General features: G+C 46.5%; 1 protein-coding gene and 1 long non-coding RNA gene across 8 annotated transcripts in view; one reads left to right on the forward strand and one right to left on the reverse strand.

Moving 5' to 3' along the window:
• The window catches only part of BRSK2 (BR serine/threonine kinase 2), a 163,052-nt gene that overhangs the window by 117,922 nt on the left and 20,101 nt on the right, over positions 1-25,029 (reverse strand). The gene's annotated exons all lie outside the window — the stretch shown is intronic.
• Positions 6,612-8,953, forward strand: LOC112971232. The gene is made up of 2 exons (XR_003255276.1): positions 6,612-6,818; positions 7,917-8,953. It is a non-coding gene; the product is annotated as an uncharacterized LOC112971232 (long non-coding RNA).

Consider the following 25,029-nt stretch of genomic DNA (forward strand, 5'->3'; position numbering starts at 1 on the left):
CACAGACATTGCTCCTGCTTTGGTCTCTGTCTATGCAGTCTCTGCATTTCCTCACTATGGATTTATTCGAAGGAGAGACAATAAGCGATATCCCATTCCAAGCTCTCCCAAGGACCAAACCATCTCCTATCCATTTACTTTCCTGGGGTGAGAGAGATGTAGAATATGAATCTGGATGATAATAGGGGAAATGAATTCAATATGCATAACCCTGGGTCAGACTTTTCAATATTTGATGTTTGATACCAATTTCTATCAGAACGTGGTCCCTTTTATAGGTGGTAGGTCCTTAAAAATCTGGTGCATCTCTATAATGACATAAACTAGCCCTTCAGTTCCAAACATCCSTGCCCACTCACACAGACATGCGACTAAAACCTTCTATTGCAGACCCACCTGCACCACAAACATGTCTTTTCACGTCTTGCAAGACAAGCCTGAACAGCATGGGAAACCAGCAGTGACCTCTAAATATCTTCATCTCTGGGCTACCTGTTTGAAACTAGTCAATGCAGCGGGGCTCAAAACCTGTTACTCTCGACTCTTTGGTGACTTGCACAGTAAAATGATTTTTATGGACTCAGTCTCATTCTCCATTCTGAATTAAAATCAGTTGCTAGACAGTTCAATGGATGCTGCAAAGCTGATCCCCTCCCTTCAACTACCACATCGCAGTGCTGAGGAATAACACAAGCTTTCAAGATGACGCTAGTCCTGACGCAACAACTTTCGCCATGGTGTCTGGCACATCTGCTTCAACATCATGAAGGCAGCAAACAGCAGCTCTGGCTGGGAGCTTTCTGCTGTGTTTTAATCTGGAAAAATGATTGCTAACGAGGCAGGGAGGGGAGTACAAAGCAAGAGACAGAAAGAGAGGAGAGGGAGAAATAAAAGCGCCTATTTTGCCTCAGTCTTGAGGCTGCCTGTACTCACTCCCTGTCTCTCCTTGGGTTCAGCCTGCAACAGAAGACATTACAGAAAAACTTGTACTCCCCTCAGTGAAGACAACATCTTCCACTGTTTTGTACAAGCAACAGAAGCAGCAGAAAATTAGTCGATTCCTGCCATCAGCATCCAGGATCTCTCACAGTTGGAGCTAAGAGATCAAAGACAGCAATGAAGGAACATTTTGTTTCTCAGTCATTTTATCTCTGCTCTTCTCCAGCATATCCTTCCCATCACACACCAGTCCTTTATTGCTGTAGGTGCTGCTGACATCTTGCAGCCAATCAACTAACATGAGTATCAGGATCAAGAAACCTCTCAGCAAAGGAGGTTTACAAACWACGTTGTGAAGAGAGGCTACTGAGCATCTCAGAACAGGCAATGTTACTGAGGATATGCCAAGTGATTCCTTCTCCATATTGTCCACACTTCCCTTAGAAAAGACAGCTTAGACACTTCTGAGATCATCCTTAAGGGGCCCAGTCAAACTAACTCTAGTAGACATTAAGTAACAGAATGAGTCACCTGCTCCCCTTCTTTCTGTCCCCTCCCCCCCCCAAAAAAAAGAATCACAGAGATTTGGATAGCAATAAATGGCAAATATTCATACCTTGGATGTTCACTGAATACAGCAAACCTCCCAAAGGGAGAAATCCCTTCTTGCTCTTCTAACAAATACAGAAACAAACCACAAAAGGCAACTCCTACATCCAGGTTACATTTACAGCTTACAAACAGCCATAGACTAGTTTGGAATCAGAAATCTTGATCCAAAACCTTAGAGCATACCTTGGGAGGGGAGCTCACAGCCCTGCAGGTACAGTGACATGCTGGTGGGGAGGGGACAGGTCAGCATACCATATTTTGCAGCCATGTAACATAACTTTCTCACATTCTTGGTGACACACCCCAAAGACACCTGCTTTCTATACACAGTACTAGCGAACTCCCATGAGGGCTTGCTGAGACCAAGCTGACCATGATGCCTACATGCCTTTCAGTCCCCCAGTCTTGCTCTTCAGCAAGTTATCCTCCATGAAAAGAAAGAGACAGTTACAATAGACAATTAYCTTCAGAAAAGAGAAAACTATTCTTTCTACTTTGGCAGAATTAGACATTCACAGATGATTAAAAATAGCATGAGATGATGAGAGAAATGTGATAGGAAAGACCTACAAAGTTCTCCAGCAAATTCTCTCAGGTCAAATACAGGATTGCTTCACATCTTCGTGATATTTTCCAATGCAATATTCAGTCTGGTTGGACTTTCAGAAGCACTTAGCATTGGCCTACCACTTTCTGGTAAAGGTAGTAGGAATTTTACTATTAAATGAGACCAGAGTTAGACAACAATAAATGACAAATTCCATCTTTAGTTCTAGTCCCTCGTGACGGGTCTTGTAATCTGAGGTCTCCCCTGTTATTTCTGAAGCTGTCTCTAGAACATTACTTTGCAGATCCCATTCATACCACCCCGCAGTCTTCCTGAGTCTTTCCAAGTCCTAATGGAGAATTCTTTAGTTTTATCAGACTAGATCAGAGCTGAAAGAACTCCCTATCCTAAAAGAGATGATCTCTTCCACATAGCGATTGTCACTTCTGCAGTATAAATTTCTCTGTTGAATTACCTATGTCACTCTGAAGCAACCTACACTTACATGACCAACAGTATACTGCAATGCAGACGCACCCACCAACACAACCTTACTGCATGGAGACCAGGAAGAAGAGAGAAATGAAAGCATTCGGAACGTGAGGAAGGTGATATTTTCATTATTTCTGAAGGTTCTGTTACAGGTCCTGCATCTTCAGTATGGCTGCCTTTAAGCGTCATTGCTTACCTGATGCTGTTCCCATTCCTTCCTATCTGCCCTAAGCAACACATCTAATAAAGAGTTCAAAGTTATTTGGCTTCTGATGAAGAGCAAGGACAGGAGGCAACACCTTGCTATGTCAGGGGATAACGTATTGCTAAAGAAAGGGTTAATGACTCAAAAATGACATGGAAGAAACAAGAGGAAAGCTCTAATGATAGCCAGATGAGTTTAGCTCATTCTCTGAAAAGAGCAGACTGGCTGGATATGCTTGCTCCAGCTTTTCCTGAAAGAGGCTGAGGCAGCATTACAAAAGCAGAAGAAATTAGAAGACTGGGGTTCACTTAAATCGCACCATTTTAGGCCCATGCACCTTGGGATGCTTTGGCACATATACTAGCAGCCTGTCGATTTTCACAGTCCAATCCAAAATCCCTTGCACTTGCCAAGTACTTATGATAACACTTACATGTGCAGATTAAAAAGTGCTTGAAAACAATTTGCTAACAAAATGGCAGGCTAAATTTGGAACCAGCATTATCTGAAATGGACAGCTGGGCTAGATCTACTCCCCCCCAAATTTCTCAGCATTTTCTGCCAGGGTTCACATTTATCAGTCAGCTGAACCTTGTTCCCAGATGTTTGGAACATGCAAAAAACAACCTGTGAATCAGGGAGTTTTCAAAGACTCAGCAATATGATCACAACGGAGTTTTGGAATGAAAAAGCAAAGGATGTTGTTCATGTCATCCTCTCTCAACTGAAAAGAAAACCAAATACATCTCTTTATACAAGACATAATTAGCTCCTTTCTTGCCAATAGAGAAAGCCCTCTATGAAAAGCTTTTACTGCCTCCCACACAAACATGGGACAGACAAAAAAATAAAAAAATAAAAAAATCTTGCCATGCTGAGGAAACCCAGCAGTAACCTCAGATAGGAGGAGAGCGCCCATGCTGCTCGGCTCCTGTGCTGAATCTTGGCTTATGCAAAGGTATTTGGGAGGAAAGTACCACAGACACGCTGTCCTTGCATCATACAGAACTCCCTCTGGATGCAAAACCTAAAGACATACAGGGGGAGGCAATCATTACATTATCACATGTACGATGCCAGGGTTTATACTGTATTGCACAGTTTTATAATATGGATTTGCATGTGGCTCAGAAGTTTCACCCATCTACTGCCTTCTACCCTCAAGCCGATTCCTGTGCCAATACAGCAAGGCTCCCTATTCACGGTGCCTCCTCTGAGTCTGAAATGTACACTCTAGGTACAGGATTTTCTTTCCGTGGGTTGTTGCATGGCACCACGGGACAGCAGGAGAAGATTCCTTCTTTTCGTTGTACTGTGCTGGACACAGTTTGGCGGGTCCAGGGAGATGAGATGACCAAAGGGTTTCCTACAAAGAATCCTTGCAGGGCCCTGTGGGAATTTGCCCCAAACCCATCTCAAATTTTGCTCGCCAGAGGAACATAGTGATACTAGCAAGCCGCTCTTGTTTCTAAGGGTCTTACAATTATTGCTCCATGCCATTCAGTGAGACAGGTCAGAAGAGCAGCCAAGAAGAAGCTGTGGTGGTTTTAGGAGGCCAGCCCTCTTCTCTTCAGAGGGCTATGGAGCGACCAAACGGAGCCAAAGCATTTTTCGCTCCTTCAGTAAGTGTCTCACTCTATCCTGAGTGGACAATCTGGGGTTATTCTAGAGTTTTGTCATGTCCTTTGGCAACATTCTGCTGCCTACATGTTCCCATATTTAGATTAGGGTAATGTTACACATCCAAACTGGGAGCCTGTTTTTTATTTTGGGGTGGATTCCTTATGCCACCACAGAAGTCACTCAGGAATAACTACATTCTGTGAAATTCTAGGAATTGAGAGTGCCTTTTTCAGACAACTCTTTTTCTGTTTTTGCATTCTTATGCTTGCAGTGCTGCTCTCTAAATTGTTAACCTTTTCTGTCCCATGCCACTTTTTTCTGAGGCAAAAGTGATTTTTTCATTGAAAGTCTTCAGTAATAACGACCTTTTTTAGGCTCTCCTTCAGTGTGACCAGGGACCTCAATTGGTAGAAAATATTTTACTTCCATCTGAACAAAGTTTTTTAAGAGTATCCTTTAGTCTGCACCATTATTACATAGTCTGGGGTCTACTTGCAAGTAATAGAAAAACAGTGAAGTGATGTAAGACGGTGAAAATTTTACCTTGTAACTTCTTGCAAACCTATACATGAGAAACACATTTAATTTGAGTGTTCTCGGCAGCCAGCCGAGAAGCGGGTATAGTCCTTACTTCTGACACATTTCAACACGCATTTTGTAGAGCTACTTCTTTTGTGAGATCCCTTTGGATATGTCTACATTTACCCAGGGAGCAAGGCACTGTCGACCCAGTTCCTTATGTGGGAACAGCATCCTGTGTGAGGAACCTGAGATGTCTCCACCGGGTATAATTTAGCACTCTCCAGGCATACCAAAATCCCAGAAACGCTGTTGTCTCTCTCTCATCCCTCACCTTGCTCATGATCTGCGAATAATCAGTCAGTTAACGGCCCGCAGGAGAGGAGATTGCTGCCTGCCTACTGAAGTCCTGAGTTTCTTAGTTCTGTCTTTAAACAAATGAACAGAAGCTTCATTTAGGGAAAAAATATACAGCACACAGCTCTGATATACTCCCATTAAGGAAATATGAAGCAATTCTTTAAATCTGAAACAGAGTATAAGCAAAACAAGAAAAAACAAGGCAAACAGCCCTCCCTTAAAAGCAGTCTGAACACTGTCAAATAAGGCAACAGCCCTCGTAGAGGGAAAGGAAAGCTGTGGTGCATAGCTCTGTCCCTTCCTCATCCTTCTGCATGTGTGGGGGCAAATTCTCTCAGCCAATTCCAAACTGCTCTCCGGATAGAGTCAGCACCTCCATTTGCCTCTTCAGCAGCACTGGTCTGCTGCTGATCTCCTTTAGACCTGAATCCCCACTTAACTACCTGGTTTATAGTAGTTTTCCTTCTCCTGGGAGAAGTGTCCGATGTTACACTGCAAACCCAGGACTTCAGAGATGAAACGTGACTCTAAGAGTCTACAGAGGGTTTATATGAATGAATGAGCGTGATTTTCAAATTTAGGCCAGAAGCAGCTCGCCCAGCCTAATTTTTTCTCCCTCAGATTGCTTATTCAACCAAAAGGATTTTCAGATGACCTGAGGGGATTGCCTTCATGGGTGAGCATACATCTACCCCAAGTCCTGTTTGGCCAAAAGACTTTATTATTGGTATGTTGGTTCTGCTCCGAAGCCACCCCTGCTGCCTGCCGCTTTGCCTGGTCTCCCAGCTGGCTCCAAGTCCTGTGCAGACTTTGCTTTGCTTTTCACAGTGCACCAGGGACCGAGCAGGCGCCTATACTGAACAATTGCTTAATGCCTCAAGTGCTGCCAAACGCAGTTTACCATGCTGCCTAGGAGGGCCTATATATAGCCATCATTCTGCCATGCAAAACTGGGGCGCCTTCTTGAAGTGCCCTCGTTTTCCTTGAGGCACCACCTGGATTTTGCAGGAGTGAACCTAAACCAGCAGAACGAATCAGCCAAGGGGTTAAAACGCGAGTTGTATTTTATTTTTAATCAGGGCTGGAGAATTCCCTTCTTTCCTTCATCCTTCCCCTTCTTACATCTCTTGAAATAGAGTTGCTTTTTCCAGCCCCAAACCTACCTACCTAACGCCACCGGGTCAAGCTACGCTTCTCAACGCCTTTGTTCACTGCAGCAGTATGGGGGYGCGAGATAAGTCTTTGCCAGAGCCACCAGCCCACTAAGATGATTAAGACATCAGCCCCATTAGGAGCTGCTGCCTTCTGCGCCGCCAGCTCTTGCTGAGCCACCCCCACTCCCCTGCCGGAGCGGAGCCGCCGCCGCCGCCTCCCCGGGGGATCCCCACAGCGAGGTCTGCGACGGGCTGGGGCGCCGCTCCTCACATCCAGCCGGTCTGCTCATTAATCATTTGGGACGCGACTGCTACTGCCACTGCCGCAGACACCTAAAGACGGAGGATGTTGCCTCCTCCTTGCTACGTAAGGCTTTTCTCCCTTCCCCGACTGCCTTTAAAGGGAAACTTCCTTTTTTCTTCTGTGCTGCCACATAGGAATACAGGTTCTGACCTTAAAAATCAGGAAAAGGAGTTGCACTGCAGTCCTTACAGCGCCTGTGGCTGGCTCTCTGTTACGCTGACGTTCTGGCGCAGCAAGGCCTTAAAATGCATGTACGGAAACAACCTCCCATGCAAAAGGCCCCTGTAATCTTTGCAGAGTTGGACCAAAGATCCCGTGCCAGCTTCCTACCCAGATACGTCAGAGACACGTGAAAGCACCAGGTCGGTGGGTTAAGCACAACTGCTGCTCTCTTGTAGCCCCCGAATACAAAACCATGAGAAGCAAAGCAGAAGTTACAACATCTGYGAGGCTACTCTGATTTACCCTTGGAGACACGCATCTCTGTCGCCACTCCTCCTGATGCAGCAGAGCGCCTGAGGAAGCAGCTCTGCCCTTCGAGCTCCCGACAAGCGCAACCGCTCGGCAAAACGCGGTGTGCGGGGCCAACAGGGAAGTCCTCGTTCCGTAATGGCTTTCCCGAAAAGGCGATCTGTCCGCAAGCAGAACATGACTGCCAAGCATCTCCAAAATGTAATAAGACACGTTCCCATTTTTCAGCTAATCAACAGAAACATCAGGGAGCTCCCCATGACCCCACGCGCTGGCACAAAACAGATGCAGTGACGTCAGCGCTCCTGTTCCCTCTGCACCACTGCCCGCACACGGACAGCAACAAGGAACGCTTCAGCGTCACGCGTCGTCCCTACAAAGGGGCATTTTGTCCTGCAGGACAAACAGAAAGCAGCGAGAATCCGGAGAGAAATGAAGAAGCCTGACTGCTTTCCAGAGGCTCCTAAGCCAGCTCCGACACACTCAGGGTGCTTTTCCGACCTTCGCATAGGAGTTTTGCCTGCCCGCCAGCTCCATTCAAACACTGCAGTGTTTGCTGGGCGCTAACTTACCCTCGCAGCCCTTTCTTTCCCTCCAGCCAACCCCCCTCCCCAAACCAGGTCTAGGAGCAGCCAGGCACGTGGTGGTCTTTTCAGGAGCAATCATCATCTTCCTCTCCTTCCCAATCAGGTTTTCCTCGGGACCCTCCTCGCTGGGGACTGCTGTCAGTGGCCGTGAAGCGACCTGCCTGTGCGAACCCACCTGGGGTCAGGGTCTCGCGACGCGCAGGCACCCTTCTCCTGCCTGAAAAAAATATTCTTCAAACTGGAGCACGGGGGACTTTCTTACATTAAGGTGAAAAATTTTTTAGCCAAAAGCTTCTTCTCAAATGAGATTTTTTTTAAAAAATGCAATCGTTAACATTTAAAAAAATCACCATTGAAAAACATTATAAAGTTTTCCGCAGTAGTGCTCATATTTAATATTCACCTCCCTCTGGGAACTGAGGTACAGCTAGTGGGAGTTTCTCCAGATGCTGACAACTCCTCCATCAGGAATCCCCTTAAGGAAAAGGATGTTTCCCCTGAGACAGCTCTCCTGTGGGTGGCAGCAGAAGGTAATGCCTACATTTTCAAAAAACGTTCAATAATTTGGGGTTCTCCACTTTAAGCACCCTGGAGACAGATTTTCAGCTGCTGAACTACCCACAGCTGAGATTTTAAGAAGAACCCACTTTCCAATTAGGCACTATACAAAAATAGGATTTTCAAGATGCTCAGGAGCCAGTGGACACTACAGTCGGTTGCATTTAATGAAAATCTGGCGTGGTTATGGAAGTTGAGCCCCTCTGACAAATCTAGGCCTCCCAAATTTTGGAGGTGCTGTCAGGCAGCTGCTAAGTCCCATTGGAGGTGAGAGCAGTCAGTCTCGTTACAGCAAACATGTTCTAAGTATTTCCCATGGAAGAAAAGCACCCCATATAACAGACATGTATCGTTTTTGGCGTAAACATACGTACAAAATAGCAATAATATTAAAACAAAAATCAAAGATGTGAACCAGGATGTATATACCTAGTTCTAAATTTGAATCTGAGCAAGGTCAGCATCCAAACCCATCCTTGACATATCTCCTACAAAATGAGAACAAGCTGAAATCTGGAAGTTTCATGGGGCAGGGYTGAAGCCGAAAGGATCGTCTGTTTAAATAAAAAAGTCAAAGTGAAACTAGCTTCAACRTTTCAATGTTGCCTGACCTTAGGCTGCAAAACAGAAAGCCAGCAGTATCTGGTACGACGGCCAAAGGAAGTCATAAACCTGCCCAAGGATCCCAGAGTCACTCGCTGGGCGTGTGATTGACTCCGGCGAACCTCTCTGGGAAGCACGGAATGAATCCTGGCTTGCTCAGCCCTGGGATGGGGGGCTTGAGGTTAAGGGGCTGGTGTAGGACTCAAAGTCTAGGTTCAATTTCCAATGTTTTGAATAGTTTCTTTTATCCTGGACAGGTCATGTAATCTACCTATGCCTTGGCTCACTATTTAGAGAATGGAGAAAATGAGATATCCAACTTCTTCCACATTTTTCCGCCCTTTTACCTGCATCGCCTGTTTAGGTTATAAACACTCCAAGATGGTCCCTTGCTTTCTTTTTATATACATATATAATACTAGGATATTGACATTAGTGTAACAAGATAAGACACACCCTCTGCCAAACACAGATCAAAAATGCTACGTTTCAAATGTCAAACGTCACTGCTAATTTGACTTACAGCCCCCAGAGAATGAAGTGGTTCGGGGTAAAGTCTGCAACATACCCCATGCAGCAAAACGCAAGGTCAAAGCACGCTGTCAGGGCTGAGCACTTGATCTGGGGTTGGTTCTGGTGCACTTTGCTGCTGCTCYGGTCCTCACTCGTACCACGAAAGGGGCATAGAAGCAGGAGGCAGCAAACTGTCCTCTTGGAAGACAGACACAGGTAGAGACCCAGCACGGCGCTCTGAGCACAGGAAAATACAGCGCCTCGTGATCTGGGAGTGAGGGCAGCTGGCATTACAGGTAGACTAGTAATAATACAGTCAGCTTCACGCTAGAAAGCGGAGAATCTTTGTCATGACAACAGAGAGCTGTTAACTCTACAGCCTGCACAGGGAAGGCAGCGATGGGCAGGATTCTGGGTCTCCTGCTCTCTGCAGGGAGGTACTGGCAGCACTGCAGCACTGAATGATGGTTTATTTTTAACAACAGTTTCTAAAGCAGGAGCTAGTGATTTTGTTTGTTGCTTTTTATTCCATCCAGTGCTCTAGATGGATACTATTTCCTTTTGCAAGATTTTTTATTATTATTATTATTATTATTCATTGTTTCTCCTTGAAGCAGGGACTGCAAACGCTGCGATAAGTAGACTGAAAGGTTTGCTTAGTTTCAGCTGCAGTTTCCCTAAACGCTTCTGCGTCCCCTGCTGAACCGCTGTTTTGTAATGCTGTGGAGGTGGAGCACGCTCTTTGGGGATATTCCACAGCTCTCCTCCTGCCTCCACCACATGAAGAATCGTTCTTCCTCTCCCCTCCTCTGCAAGGGGACAAGAGTCACCACAAAACAAAGCTGCACCATCACCACCTTCAGTCCTTTTCCTACCAACCCAAATCCTGCACCTAAACCATTAACTCGAACCAAGCAGTGACCTTCTTTGCCCCTGCCCCATGTCCTTCAGGGTGCAGGAACACAGCTTGCTGTGGCCTAACGAGCCGCGCAGCAAGTGCTTCAGCTCACAGACTGACGTAGGGGCAGCAGGGGATCCAGAGCTCCAGCTCAGYGGTCTGAGGAAAAAGCTCCGCCGCTTTGTGCCCCTTCATAAGGGGCAGCAAGCCCCAAGGGCGAGCGTGGCGAGGCAGCAGCGGAGAGGCTGTCTGGGGAATCAGGCAGCCCAAGCGCTGGGCTTTGCAGCCCATAATAGGGGTGAGTCAGACTCTGAACTGCTGCGCTGCTATCTTGGTTACAGTAGCTGCTAATTCAGCCAGTCAGGTAAAGTGTGCTTTTTAGAGGCTAATATGAGTAAGCATATTGAGGCGCTGGGACTCTTCCAGGATTCACAGTTGTTCAGCCTGTCACAAAGGGAAGAAGCACGTGTGAAACTCAGATCTGGATCAGGGTCTGAGATCTCAGACTCCTTCAGAGTTCGTTGAGGTGGAGGACAACAAGAGGCTCGGGGCTGTTCGGCTCATGCCCATCAATAATTAAGGCACAAATCTTCACAGGATCACACGTCTTCAGGATCTCTCTGAAGATGCTGGTTTCATCAGCACACTTCTGAATGGAACAGCAAGAAAAACGCATGCAACTGCTATCGCTGCAACAAGCAGAGAGAGAAGCTGGAATGAGCCATGGAAATTACTGCAGACTTTGGAGGGGCCCCTGCTGTTGTGCACAGAGGCAGAGCAGCGGGCGCCTCACTCTGCTGCAGCCCTTTCAGAGCCGGCAGCAGCACTGTGCTGTGCAAGGTCCCAGCTTCAGCCAGGCACCTTCCACCAGCCTCACAAGAACGTGTGTGGAAACTGTTCTGGAAACCTTTAAAATACTGATTTCAAAAGAAGGAGTAAGACACTGAGACAGAATGGCAGACAACGCTCCAAACCCTGCTCCCTAAATAGCCCGGGGGGGTTGAGGGTTTCCTTTAAAGGACAAGGAGCCTGACCTAAGCCCTTCTGCAACTAGCTCAAAGACTCAAGAATGACCCTAGCAGGCACCAGATCAGGCCGTGAAAGGCTTTTGGACTCTCACTGTCAGACCAGCAAACTTTTAGCTGGTCTCTCAACATGGAGGGGAGGGAAGGGGGCAAAGAGGGAAAAAGCTCAGTTCCACCTCTTTCCTGAAGGGATAATCGCCACGGAAGGAGGAACGAGGCAGTTGCCGGGTGCTGGCGCACGCAGCAGAACAGATATYGCTTTTCCGTTCTGTAGCTATACCGGCCCTGCAGTGCCGACAGCAACAGCAGCTTGTTTTTGTCAGCTAACTAAGCAGCTATGACTACTGCAACGCACAGAGAGCAGACACAGGCAGAGACAGGGTGCCATTTTTAGGGTTATTTTATTCTGCCTGGAACTGCGTTTCAAGCCCTTGGGAGCAGACCCTTTTCGCTGAGCTTTCTGGAGGGAGCAAAGGAGAGGAGGTGAGATTCACAGCCGAGACATCTGAGCCAAGCTGTTCTCTGAACCAGGCTTTGTTGCCGTCTCTTTGCAAGCCTGCAGCCTCCGCTCCCTCCTCCCCTTCCCAAAAATAAAGCTCCATGATGTAAAAACATTCCTTTGGGGCTGGAGGTGGAAAAAACTAGGACACCACAGTTTGGAAAACGCTCAGCACTGCATGAAATATTCACTATCAACCGAAACAGGTTTACCCGGAGGAGGGTATGATGAAGAGGGAAGGGGGAATCAATTTCCCTGTCCTACGGTTTGTTATTCTGGCTTCTTCTGCTCTTCTCCAAATAAGCTGAGCTTTTTGGAAGCTTCTGCCTGACCCAGTTCTCATTCCCTCGCTCTGCAGTCCCTCCATCTCTCCTGTTTATGAGCAAATCAACACACATCCTAAAGGCATCCTTGCACAATCCTAAATACTGCTGCTCGCCAGAACGGGGCTAACACATAACGATGCATTGGAGAGAGCATGAGAGAGCATGTGCAGCTGGAGCGATCCATCATGCGCGCACCGGGGCTGGGAAAGCACTGAGCAGCGCCCACCGGTCCCTCTAAAGGGCCTTCGGCTCCCTTGGCAGGAAAGACAAGAACAAACTAAAGGTCACAAGAACTGCTCTTTCTCTCCTCCTCCCTCTCCAAATGTTGCGCTTCAGGACTGGGGGGGAACCGAAATATTCTCAGCAACTGGGTACCAACTTTGCTAAACACAAATCACAGGAAGAAGCCTGAAAAATCAGGGAAGCAGGAGAAAAGCCTCTGGTGATGTCTCAGTCTCGCACTCCAGCATTTCACTGCGCAATTCTGGGTTGCAGGGTCACTTTAGCCCTAAGTGACATTAACTGGGTGACTTTGTGTCCAGACACACAGGAGGTTTAGCCACATCACCAGAAACACGATCTCCCGAGCGAGAACGGGGAGCGCAGACAGCGCAACAGGAAGGGGGAGAAGGTCAGAAGAGGCAAAGAGAGGGATGACGGGAGCTAAGGCCGCGGTGCTCCGTGGGTCCCGCGGGCCGGGAGGGCAAGGCAAGGCTGAAGTGCCCTGGGGGAGCTGCGAGGGAGAAGCGTGCAGCTCTCCTGCCCGCTATCCAGCCCCCGGTGCAATCAGCTCCAGGTTCTCATGATGCCCGACGGGAACTTGAAAAAAATCCCAGGATTTTCAGCCCTAAGCACATTCAATCAATACATACGGCAAATCACACATTTAATTTTTTTCAATGCGTTCTCACAGAGCATGGGGATTATATACAAAGCCAAGCTCCCATACACACTGACAGCTTAAAAAAACCCAAAACAACAACAAAAAACCCTATGAATGAAAGTGAATCTGCAATGAATACATCTTCCACTCAGTCAAAGCCCCAATGCCTTTTATCCACCAAAGGAGCTCTTCAGATGATCACCTGCTCCAAAGGGCGTTTTCCTCATAGCAACGAGCACGCGCACCAAATATCTGTTCCGCTACAAGCAAACGAGGAGCCCTATCATCCTACCGAGAGCAGGGAAGCCACAGGGAAGCTACGACCACCTTGCGCGACATGCGGTGCCTCCTCCCACCCTCCACGACGGAGCTGCTTCGCTCGTCCACGCTCTGCACATGACGGCACAGGCCGGCGGCCTCCTGCAGAGCTCCTGACAGCCCACGGCGGGGCCTGAGCAGCCACAGCAGCTCCAAAGCAGCAGGCCAAATGGAGCAGTTCCGTGTGTACTCGGCCGTCAAAAGTCAGGGCCAAATTTACCAACACCGTAATAATAAATAAATAAATAAATAAGGATTTATTGATTCATCTGATTCTGGGCTTATAATTTAATTAAGGAAGTTATTTTAAGTCACTGTTGATGAGATCCATTTTTGAAATATGTTTTAAATAATATGACTAATAATAAAATGATTAATATCATTAGTATTTGTATTTTGCTAGCGTCCCATCTAAGATCATGCCTTTGTTTTGATGCATCTAAGCACAAAAATACACAGTTCTAGCCTTACAGATACTGGGAAGGGAGGTAGAGGTGACTGTGAAGTGACTTAAGACCATAAAAACAGCCATACTGAGTCAGACCAGAGGTCTAGCTAGTCCAGTGACTTCCTAGCAGACACCAGTAGCCACCATTTGTGCAAACGCGCTGACAGGCAGAGCAGCAAGGGAGCCATGCCTCCGTAGTGCATCTACCCCTCAGCCTCTGGCAGTCAGCAACCTGGAGAGCTCCTGAGCTGGAGCACGTCTCCAGACCACCTCGTCTGAACTCCTTTTTGAACCTACACATGCACCCGGCTCCCATGACTCTGCACAATCTAATGATGGCGTTATGCAAAAAAGTACTTCCTTTGGTTCACTTTAAACCTTCTGCCGCAATCATTTAATTGCCTCCCCACTCACGCTGGCTGCCATTCCCTAATCACTTCTCAAGCCCTGTGTGCTCGGGAGATAGCCAAGGTCAACAGGAGGCCAGTACGCAGCCAGGACTGTGCTAAGAGTATCTGGGACATCAGATGGAAACTAACTACGGGCATCCATTTTTATCCTTTTCTCAGGAGTTCACTCATTTCAGGAATTCCTTACTCATTAACAGGAACCTTTCTGCTCCGTTCAGTGGAACTACACCATAAATGATCGTATGCATTTGCTTTCTGTTTTCTCCATAAGAACGAAGAAACCTTTTTTCACCCCTTAGTGGGAAGTTCCTAAATGATAATCTGGTAGCTCTCTTCACTGATGCCTTTCTAGAGGATTAATCATTGGAAAGAAAAGAGGATCCTGTACTCAGAAGCAGATTACGRTGGAGTGAAAGGGCTGATAACAACAGGTAAATGCTCTCTCTAGTAGAGATGGAGGAAAAGGACTGGTAGAGGAAAGTCACAGATGAGCTCATATTTATACCAGCTTAATTATACTGATAAATATTTACTTACCTACAATGCTCTGAAATAAAGATTTAGCTCTTTTTRCTACCTGCTGCTAATATTTGCTTTTAAGAATAAAGTTTACCTTTATGATCTGTTAATTTGCTCTTTTATTTTAATTAGAATATATGAGAACAGTGTTTAAGCAGATGCTCCATCTGAAAGAGGAGCAAGGTCAGCTCTACGCTGTGCCCCTGCTGATCTGAAACGGGAGGTGCTCTTGGTGCCTGATGCTCAGCAACAAAGTTAAGCAGTGCTGAGGTTTTGGAGGAGCTGCACACCTTCACCGCACAGGCAGACCTCTGCAGACTAGGTATGTCATGAGAGGATTGCATATTTGCTCTCTGCACAACATCAGAAATAAGAAGTCACATGGACACCGTTCCATTCAAAATCACAGTTTCTGCTGGATATAAATAAGCAAAGCCCTACTACCTACATGAACTACTGCTCGGATTCGTTCTGGTGGCTTCTGCAAGGAAGAAAAAAAAATATCAAGAACGCTCTTGGGGGTTTACAAATTGCTTAAAGAGACACTACCTAATTCCTGTATAATATGCAGGGCTTATTAAATCCTCCAGGAGAAAGGCACAAGCGCTCCTAGAGCTGGTTCCAGTAGCACGCAGCTGCATGCTGCGATAAGCAGGGGACTGAGCGCGTGGCAACGCAATCTGACTCGGCCAGCACGGCTATCAGTGGGACTGATCATCACCAGCTTCTCTTCTACTTGTAGTATGTTGTCACTGTGCTGGCAGCAACAGCTTCATAGGGAATACGCACACCTGGGACAGGGCAGAATTTGGCAGGCACCTGAAACTCAGCAGATGTCAGGTGTTTTGTATAGCACGCATTTTCCCTGGAAAGTCAGTGCACTTGGACAAACATTCACTGATATAAACAGAGACACCAACCTTCTTCTCAAGGTAAACAAACAGGATCTAAACCCTTTTCTCTCTGCCAAGCAGGAGTCATCACTGCATGATTCTCCAGGGACAGCTTGTGGCTTTGCCTTCAATCAGCAACAGCAGGCACAGGGGCCAAGCTGAGTTGCCTGTCTCAAATTTCGGACTCTACGGAATTGCACCAAAGTCACAAAAATGTCCCAAAGTCTTTCAGACCCCTGTGCAGCCTAAAGTCACAAGAGCTGGAGGTCTCTGGGGCAGTAACAAGAGGTGGAAAGGCAGGAATGCCACCTAGGGAGCAGAAGACAAGTCAGTCTGTCTTGGGGAATGTTTCAATGAATGGATGAAGCTTCATGTGACTCACACTGGTCATACCAGACCTACTTCTCCTAGTTGCTAGGCTAGGCCACGCTCTCTAGTGACAAGGCAGTTTTCCAGGTAGGGAAGAACACATTAAAACAAACAAACAAAAAACTAGTTTCCTCCAAGTCCTCTACACATAGGCAGAAGTGGTCAAAGACTCGTGGGCTAGATTTAGCAGCCTGTTGTTGAGCGATTCCTTCCCCATGAAAAAGGGGAACAGTAGGCCTGTCATCAGCTACTAATATTTTAAATAATATTTGAAAAGGATCAGGAGTGAAAACCTTGGGGGTTGGTTTGCCATTTACCTTGGGTCAGCCATTAGCTGTGCCTCAAGTTCCTACAGCTGGGAACAAGAACACTCATTTCTTAAGACTGTGGCAGAGATTCATTCATGAATTCTTCATGGGATTCTGGTGGTGATTCATTCAGTTCTTGCAAAGCACTGTGAAACTCTCTACTGAAAAGCAGTGCTTGCACAGAGCACATGATATAGCAGATGGGGCATTAAGCCAGGAGCCAGAAGACCTGCTTTCTTCTCTACCTCTGCCACTGACTTTCCTTGTGATGCCCAGTATGTCACTTCACTTCATCTATCCTGTATTTGACTATTGGGATGGTAACATTTGGAGTAAGGATTGCCTGTTCCTAACTACTGGTACAATACCACACTCATGCTTCAGCCAAGTCTATGCAAAATAACACAGTAATAATTTTAAAGCCTATCATCTGCCCTGTATCATTCTGTTAACGGACTTTTTATATAAAAGATCTGGATAAATAAGTGTCTATCAGAAATACAGAAGACCAGCCCCCTCCGCAGCTTCCCCAAGAGAGCTCTGGAAATAAATAGCGCTACTATTTCTAACTGGCACGTATTGTTCTACGGGATTATTAATGCCTGCTGCAAAGTTGGCTTCCAGTGGGTGCCTTCTCTGGGATCAGTGGGTGTTCACAAAGCTTTTCCTCTGCAGAAGGTGTTAACAGCACTGCTTACAAGCAATATCCCCAGTGCCTGTATTGTCATGGGGATTTCTGCAGATGGCTCACAGTGATGACTTAGTAATTTATTACTGTTTCCTGCTCCTCTTCCTCCTCATCCTTCTAGGCAGGCTCTTGCTAACGTAGGCTCCCCTCTTTCCTTTCTCTGTAGCAGACAGCCTGCAAGAAGCACTGGCAACGGGTGGGGGCCAGTACAAATGAGGTGGGCAGAGCACCTCACACAGGTGCACAGCTCAGGGCAAGTGACAGCCCAGCCTAAAGCCAAGCGCGTCAGCCCAGGATTAGATAAACTGGCACCTAGCTGACAAGATAAAGTGCCTGCCTCTGAATTCAGCAATGTCAATTATCACTAAGTTAAAAAGGGAGGGAGGGAAGGCACGGATGGCACAAGCTGGTGAACACACGCAGGGGAACCAAACTGGACAGACAAAAAAAGACAACCAGGAACGATACAAGGTAAACATACTTCACTACTGCAAGCTCCGTCCTGCTGACCTTGGCCAATGATTAATGTTACTCTGGAGCACGGACGGGTCTGCTCTTAATATGAATCCCTCTGGACTGGAACTGGGAAAAATGCCACTCAGGCTGCATGGGGCAATTTGTGAGGAGTAGAATGAATCTTTATTGCCATTTAAATAATTTCATTTCTGGCTGAAGTTTATGCCTGAATTTCACGCTGTGCCACTTTCTTTCTCTGGACTGGATACCATACCTCCCTACAGCAAAAGCAAACGCTAGCTCCAAGTCAGTCTTGCTGCTTGAAGGAAGTGGAGGAGATGAGAGTGGAGAGGGGAGCTCTTTCAACATGCAATGTCTTTGCTTACCCATCACTTTTCCTGATAGGTTAAGATATATCTACCAAACTATCTGCAAAGTGCCCGTATTTTAGTTTACCAGGAGAAATTGAACAGTGAGAGTTGCTGGGAGATTCAGGACTTGAATGAGAAAAGCACGCAGGAGGGACTGAGCTAGGCTGGGAAACAGCAGCCTGGAGCCACAGGACTGAAATCACAGGGAAGTTCCTGATCCAAAGCCTCATGGAAGGCTACAGGTGAAATTTTTGGGAGCAACTTGTGCATCTCTCTGGACCACGTTGCTTCTAGCTCTAACTCACAAGCCAACCTACTGTGCCAGAATATTTTAAAGGAAATAGTAGCCACAGGGTCTGACTTTCCTCTTTTTACCTGGTTTTCTTCCTGAGATTTGCTTTTACACCTACTACCTTCCCCTCCTCTCCCCTTTTATTTACTTCACAGATACTTGCAAATCCTAGAGAATTCAGTCTATTGAGTTATACCGAATATACTTCTAATTAGTCTCATAGTCCCCCAATATTCCAGGAAAATCAGGGATGTTCCAAAAGTGAAAGATCAGGCTTTAAGGAATAAAAAGCCTCCTAGCACGAGTATACCAGTCATTCACTAAACTCTGGTCACAGCTGTCCACTACCTCTCTTCTAAACATGGCACGTGCCTGACCTGAGACAAAACCCAGGCATGTTCTTCTCTAGGGAACACTGCCATCAATTTCTGTCACCAGCCTCTACGTGCACCTGGGCACCAGTTATTTACACCAGTTGGCACTTCCAGTCATCCAAATACCTCCCATAATTCATAAGCCTGGAGCAGTAAACATCCACCCTCCTGCCATTTATATYTTTCCCCAGGAGAACTCGGCTCAGACACAGCATTGAGGTTTCTGCTTTTTACCCAATTTTCCAGCTGGGTTAACTGAGGCCCACAGAGGTCAAGTGACTTGCCCAAGGCCACACAGTCAGCTGCTTAGCCAGCATCACATCTCAGGCACTGCCAGGCTCGTGGACGTTTGCTCCAGCCGCTGGACCATAAGGCTTCCCTCTGAACTGTCACATGGCACACACAGCACCTACAGGCCGGAGAAATTTCTGCCTTTGACTTCCAGCTATAGCATGCTGCGGAAGGGAAGGGAARGGAGCAAGCAAGAGGGCATGTGGTCGGGATGTAGCAGTAATGAGGGCAGGCGCAGGTGTGGGAATTCTCATTTAGGAGACAAACAGCTGCTCTGGGTGACAGACGGTGCCTATAACTGATTAGCTTTAATAAGAATGACTTATAAGTATGCATCAGAGCCTTGGACACACAGACCCATGTAGCTCACTAAAGACATGCCTTTCACAGCCCCCCAAAACTGAGCTTCAGTCAGAAATCAGGCTTAGACCRTGCTAAGGACTCTGCAAATGGCTGACCTCAGTTCACAGGAAAAGCTGCTCCCGCAGACAAGAGGAAGGCAGGAGCTGCACCACACTGCAGCAACGGGTCCCAGCAACAACAGGGACTGGGTGAGAAAACTTTGCAGACTGCGCTTAGAGAGTTCTCCTGACTTTTGGGAGCAACCCAGCTAAATACATTCCTCCAYTTACTTAAAAATACACAGAGCAATATGTGCCATACAAATACGAGGAAGGGCTGTGACCCAAATTAAAGTCAAACCCCCCACACCTTAGTCTCTCTCTCYGCGCCCCACAACAGATTACAGGAAACAGCCTATTCTCTCCTTAGGATCAATAACCTCATGGCACAAAACCAGGCATAGATTTACCCGGGGCTGTAACTGCAACTGCAGTCCCAACCCTCACCTTCCTTTGCTTAGCCCCTCCTGGCGGGCCTCCCGYGGCACTCGCTGCAGCTGCAGTCGTTCGGTTGCACACGCTATGAATCAGCAATACGGCTAGATCAGGCTCAGCAACTTATCACAAAAGGCCATTTCTTCGCACTTAGCAGTGTTTATGCTCCTGCACCTTTGAATTTGCCTTTGGTTTTGTACGGAGGCTGGCTTTAGTTCTCCAAAGCAGGTTTCTTTCCTCTCTACAATTCAAAGGGCAAAATACATCCTCTTCGCATCTACATAGCTAGTTCTTTCTCTGCACAAGAAAGCCAATTTTAAAAGAAATAAGTATTCCCAAATTGCTCTGCACAGGGAGTGGACTAAAAACTGTCTTTCCCCACTTGGCTTAAGTCTGAAAGGGTATTAAATTCTATGACAAAAAAGAAACTCTTAGTCCAGAATGAGATGGCCTGGACTAAATGGAGACAGTTCTCAGGTCACTTACTGCAGGAAGCTCATGTTTCAACCACTATTCCAGCTAGTTTGTTCCTATATATGTCCTATGGGGAATCCCCCAAATTCCAAATAATCAGCAGATAAGTGAAAACTCTCCTTGCTGACCAGCATGTCTGTCCATACAGATCACAGCAGTCTTGGCCTGAGAGCCAAGCCTTTAGACACGTTTCCTTTTTGACCTTCAGAACATCACCTTGCCTCTCACTGCTTGTCTTCACCTGTAAAAAGGGGGATACAAACAATATGAAGGAAATTAAGACCTGCTTAGGTCTTAATATTCTCCTGCACAAAAGCAGCCGCCACTGAGGGGAACGAGGGAGCTAGGGCTGCTTCTTACCTTCGCTGGGCTATTGATAGTACTTGCCCCCACTTACTCACGTGATTCCTTTTCCAGAGGTTTTTCCTCCCGCAGCAGAATCAACACAAGTGAACCCTGCCCCTGCACTTCAGCAGCTCCCATTTACTACCCAGCCTATCAGTTTAAACCACAAATAACGGTAAGCTTGTGCTAATGCACCTGACGCATGGTCTCTTCTGCCACCCCTGCCATGGGGGCAGTAATAAGCAGTAGCAGGACGTTAACATCTTATGCCGCTGCAGCTGTTTGCTTAGCGATGTGGGCCAGAGCGCTGGGTCCCACTTGGTGGGGCAGCGAGGAACGTGCCCTGCCTGCTGTCTGACAAGGGAGGTTAACAGCAAAAAATCTGGAGACCATTTCTTTTCTACCATGTTCAGCCTCTCTGTCAGCAGCAGAATATCCTTTAAGAAAATGATTTGATTTAGCAGATTATGAACCTGTCAGTGAAAGAGAAGAGCTGAGAAGCAGAAGTTTTAAGGACATCATGCCAAAGCCAAATACCATCAGAAGGTGCAATGTGACTGCAGGAGCAGAGATCTTATTTCCTTCTAAGCTGTACAGTCCATGAACCCCAAGGGAAAGGTTGTAGTCCTTCCTCCTGACCTCCACCCTCACCCTTCATGCCACAAGGCTATTTCTTGCATCTTCAGTCTACTCAGTGTTGGCTCTTAAACAATCAAAATAAAAGAAACAAATAAAAAGAAGCCAGGCCTGAGCTATGACTTATTTAGCTCAGCAAGATGGGGCGCGGGTGCTTTGGCAACATCTACCTGAATGCGCTACAGCATCTCTGACCACCCATTTTCACACAGCCTACTCTGCTGCCTGTAATGCAGGCATAACCTCCATTAGAGTAAATGGGATTGASAGCAAAACTGGCTTCTCGATGGCATACAGAGAAATGGGATATAGTCATTGTAACGATGTGCCCTACAGTCATCTTTCTGTCTTCACCAAGCTTGTGCGTACCTCCAGTTGTTGCTTTGTATTTGCTTCGGTTTGGTAATGTGATAGTTCTCAGTGAGTCATACACGCAGTCAGGATTAGTTTTGTAGGCACAAAGCAGTCAAACGCTGCAAATGCCTGTCTAGAGCCTAGTGGTCACTTTGTTCAGCTAATTCTGTACCCTTCTAGCTGTCTTGGTTGAGGGACAGGGGGTTTTCTGTGCCTACCCTTTGCTTATGTAAGAACAAGGGCATACGCTGCTCATTATTTGTCACAGCAAACTCTCTTACCTGCTTCAAAAGTTACGGTCAATGAGAGGGTAACCCATACAACCGAGGGAACAAGGGAAACAAACTCGGAACAGTGATTTTAAAACAGCAACAAGTATGAATGGTTTTGCTAATAACCTGTTTTTGAAAAATTCCTTACCCCCAAATGAGTCACTGAAATACTGAAAAAACGAACAGATGCATGGAAAGCCCAGTACATTCATAAAACAGCATCCTGATCATGAAATTGGAAGCAGAAACCAGACCCAAACTTACTAATTCATTTGAARTGAGTATTTTAATCAAATTTCCTGAGGAATATACTTCAGTGAAACTTGCATTTAGGCCAGTGGAAAAAACAAGAGATATTAAAAAAATGTTTTCCATTTCACAGTTCTTCTATCACCAGCACACCTTAAAGCCAAGGGTGTATCTCCCTGCCTAATTACTAAACAGGTTATATTACAACAAAAACTATGTACTGATTTGTATCTCCCTGATAGCCACACAYGGAGGAGATCCAGTTGTACAGAGACCTCTAATAGCAGATAGAAATGCAGATGGAAACCAGCAAGGAAATCTCACGGAGGGGCAGGAGAAATACATTTCCCGGGCTGTATGCGGGGACCAGGTGCCGGCAGGAAGGGTCCTTGGGAGCACAGTCAGACTGCACACAGCAACTCAGAGCACGTAACCAGCTGCAGGGATTTACGGGCTAGCACAGCAGTGGGTGCAGATTGCAGCTGTGCTGGTAGACGCAGAATATAACTCCTGGAAATAAAATGACAGCCAGTACATGGCAAAAGGCAGATGAAGGCCCCTAAAGTGCTTCAGATTGGAAATTACACCTTCCTCTGCTGCATGAGTAAATTGTTTGGCTTCCATTAGGAGTCCTCCTCATTTCTATCACAGTTTTTTGATATACAAACAATTCTTTATCTACAGCATAGACAGCTCCCCTCTCCCCCTGTAGTCCTGGTTTACCCTTGCTGTCAGGAGGCAACACATCTCCTGCCTGTTGGTTATAAAGTCAAGTCAAAGTTACAATAAAACGGAGTAGCAGACTCTGCCCAAACAGAACCAAAACGCTTTGGAAATTAGCTCCTTCTCATGCAAAGTTTCTAATGCTTTCACTTACAACAGAGTTCCTAGCTCAAGAGCTCAAAGCACAGGATTTCCAGAAAGGCACATCTTAGCTTTTAAGGCCCCTCAAAACTAAAACAAATAAAGTTTCTGTGGAGAGCCTGCAAGCAGTGGGGCAAAGGCAGCAAAGAACACGAGTCAGAAGCTTGGACGCCCTCATTCATCTCACTGGTAGTTCTGAATGCCACAAACTTAAATACGCGGCTCTGAGAGGTCTGCATCTCCCCCTGGGCTCCCAGGGCTAGTTAGCCCTGAACACTTAATGGCAAATGACCTAGTTAAGGCAACACCGTGATTTGGTATCGGAGCAGGGCATTTTTCAAAGTGATGAGCATATCTGAACCCCAATCTGAGACCTCATCAGGGAAGGTCTGGGTTTTGGACTGGGTGACCAGAACTCAAGACACAACAACTGTCTGTAGAGACTTCTGGCCGTCAAGGCTGAGCTCAATGAAGAAAGGCGTACTTCCACCTGAGGTTGCTCCCCTTCCATCTTGAGGATATAGCAGGGTAAAAGAGGTTTTTAAGATGGTTTTAAAATCATGTTTTATTCATTCGTTCCAGCTGAAGCCGCCGTGTATTCGGGTAGCTGGGAAGCGAGGGAGCACGGTGCTCCGCAGACACGCTTCCTACCCTCAGCGGGAGCGTCAGCAGGGCCAGGCGCAGMGCTGGCCGCCGTGCTGGGGACCGGTGCCACGCCGCATCAACAGCTCCCGAACTGCTGCGGTGCCTTTGCAGCTCCTTACCGTCCAGTCCGCTTGCTCAGACAGGTGGCAACACGCTGACGGATTTTCATCCCAGGTTTTGCCTTCTGCTTCTGCTCTGCCATTCATGGCTGTTGGGTCTATACTAAAGAGACTACAAATACACTACAGAGAGACTAGTTTTTCTCTGTACGTACCAGTGGAAAACAGGCAACTACTGCAAAGCTTCCTCTGATACCAACTGGAGCTGAACTTACTAGCTAATGATTTTGTTTGTGCCCATGTCGATGGGATTAAAACTTCTGTCCAAGAGTAGGAATGGACTTTTAAAATACTGACAACAATTATTAGAATACATTTCCCAGCCCCCAAACTATAGTGAAACACAGGTGCTAAGAAAAAACACTTGCTACTAACAAGCTAAACTTTCTGCAAACTTCAGAGACGGAGGGACCACAAATAGTGCTTTTATATGAACAAACTTTCTTTTAACAGAGACCAAGTAAAAAATAAATGATAACTAACGATCAACATCATGTGTTCACTCAGCATAACCAGGGTGAAACAGACAGAAAAAAAATAAARATAAATTTAAATACTATAAATTAAGAGCTGGCGCAGAAGGTATGTAAATTGCATGCCACAAGGTCTTGTTTTTTGTTTACGAAGAATGTGTTTTCAGTTTGATGGAGAGGCATCATTACAGGGGGAATTTGAGGCATTTTAAACAGCAGAAGCACTCATTAAGAATTCATTTTTAACAGGAAGACTAGAAAAAAAATTAAAATTAATGAGCAAGATTGGGGGGGGGCTTTGAAGATGACAGCTTCTTGCTAAAAAAAGCCACACTTGATATTAATCACAAGCAGTTCACATACATGCATTACCCCTCACTCCACTGTCAAAATCTCCAGGACTAATTCACAGCTGCCTCATGCTCACTTTGTGTCGGGCCGGCTGGCAAAGCAGGCAAAACGCGGTGCAGCCCCTCCRACGCTGCGGTAGTGAAAAGGATGAAGGAGTCACCGGCCAGAGGATGGACCATGGGCAGTATTAAACCTCTGTGATTCTGTATCCCTGCAGTGGCAACTGTGGGAGGCCTTTGGAAAGGGATACAACTACAGTCCACACCAAAGGCTCAAACTGACAACAGCAGTTTCTCGATAGGAAAAGCACAAGTACATTTGCTGCACCACTATCTTGTATTTTCTCCAAATGAATGAAATTTTTCTGGGACCATTTGTAGTTGATACATTAAAACACTATAGCACCATACAAATCTCTTCATAAGTCTGCCTGGTTGAGGGACCTTGTGTGATCTGGACATCAGAGAGGTTTTTTCTCAAACATCCTTTCCTCCTCCTTGGTCTTCAAGGAGGAAAAAATCAAGCAGTCTGTCTTCACACACGCACCCCCCCCCCC

This window comes from Apteryx rowi, unplaced genomic scaffold, assembly GCF_003343035.1.
Source record: "Apteryx rowi isolate R43461 unplaced genomic scaffold, aptRow1 scaffold_430, whole genome shotgun sequence".
NCBI classification, from domain to species: Eukaryota; Metazoa; Chordata; class Aves; order Apterygiformes; family Apterygidae; genus Apteryx; species Apteryx rowi.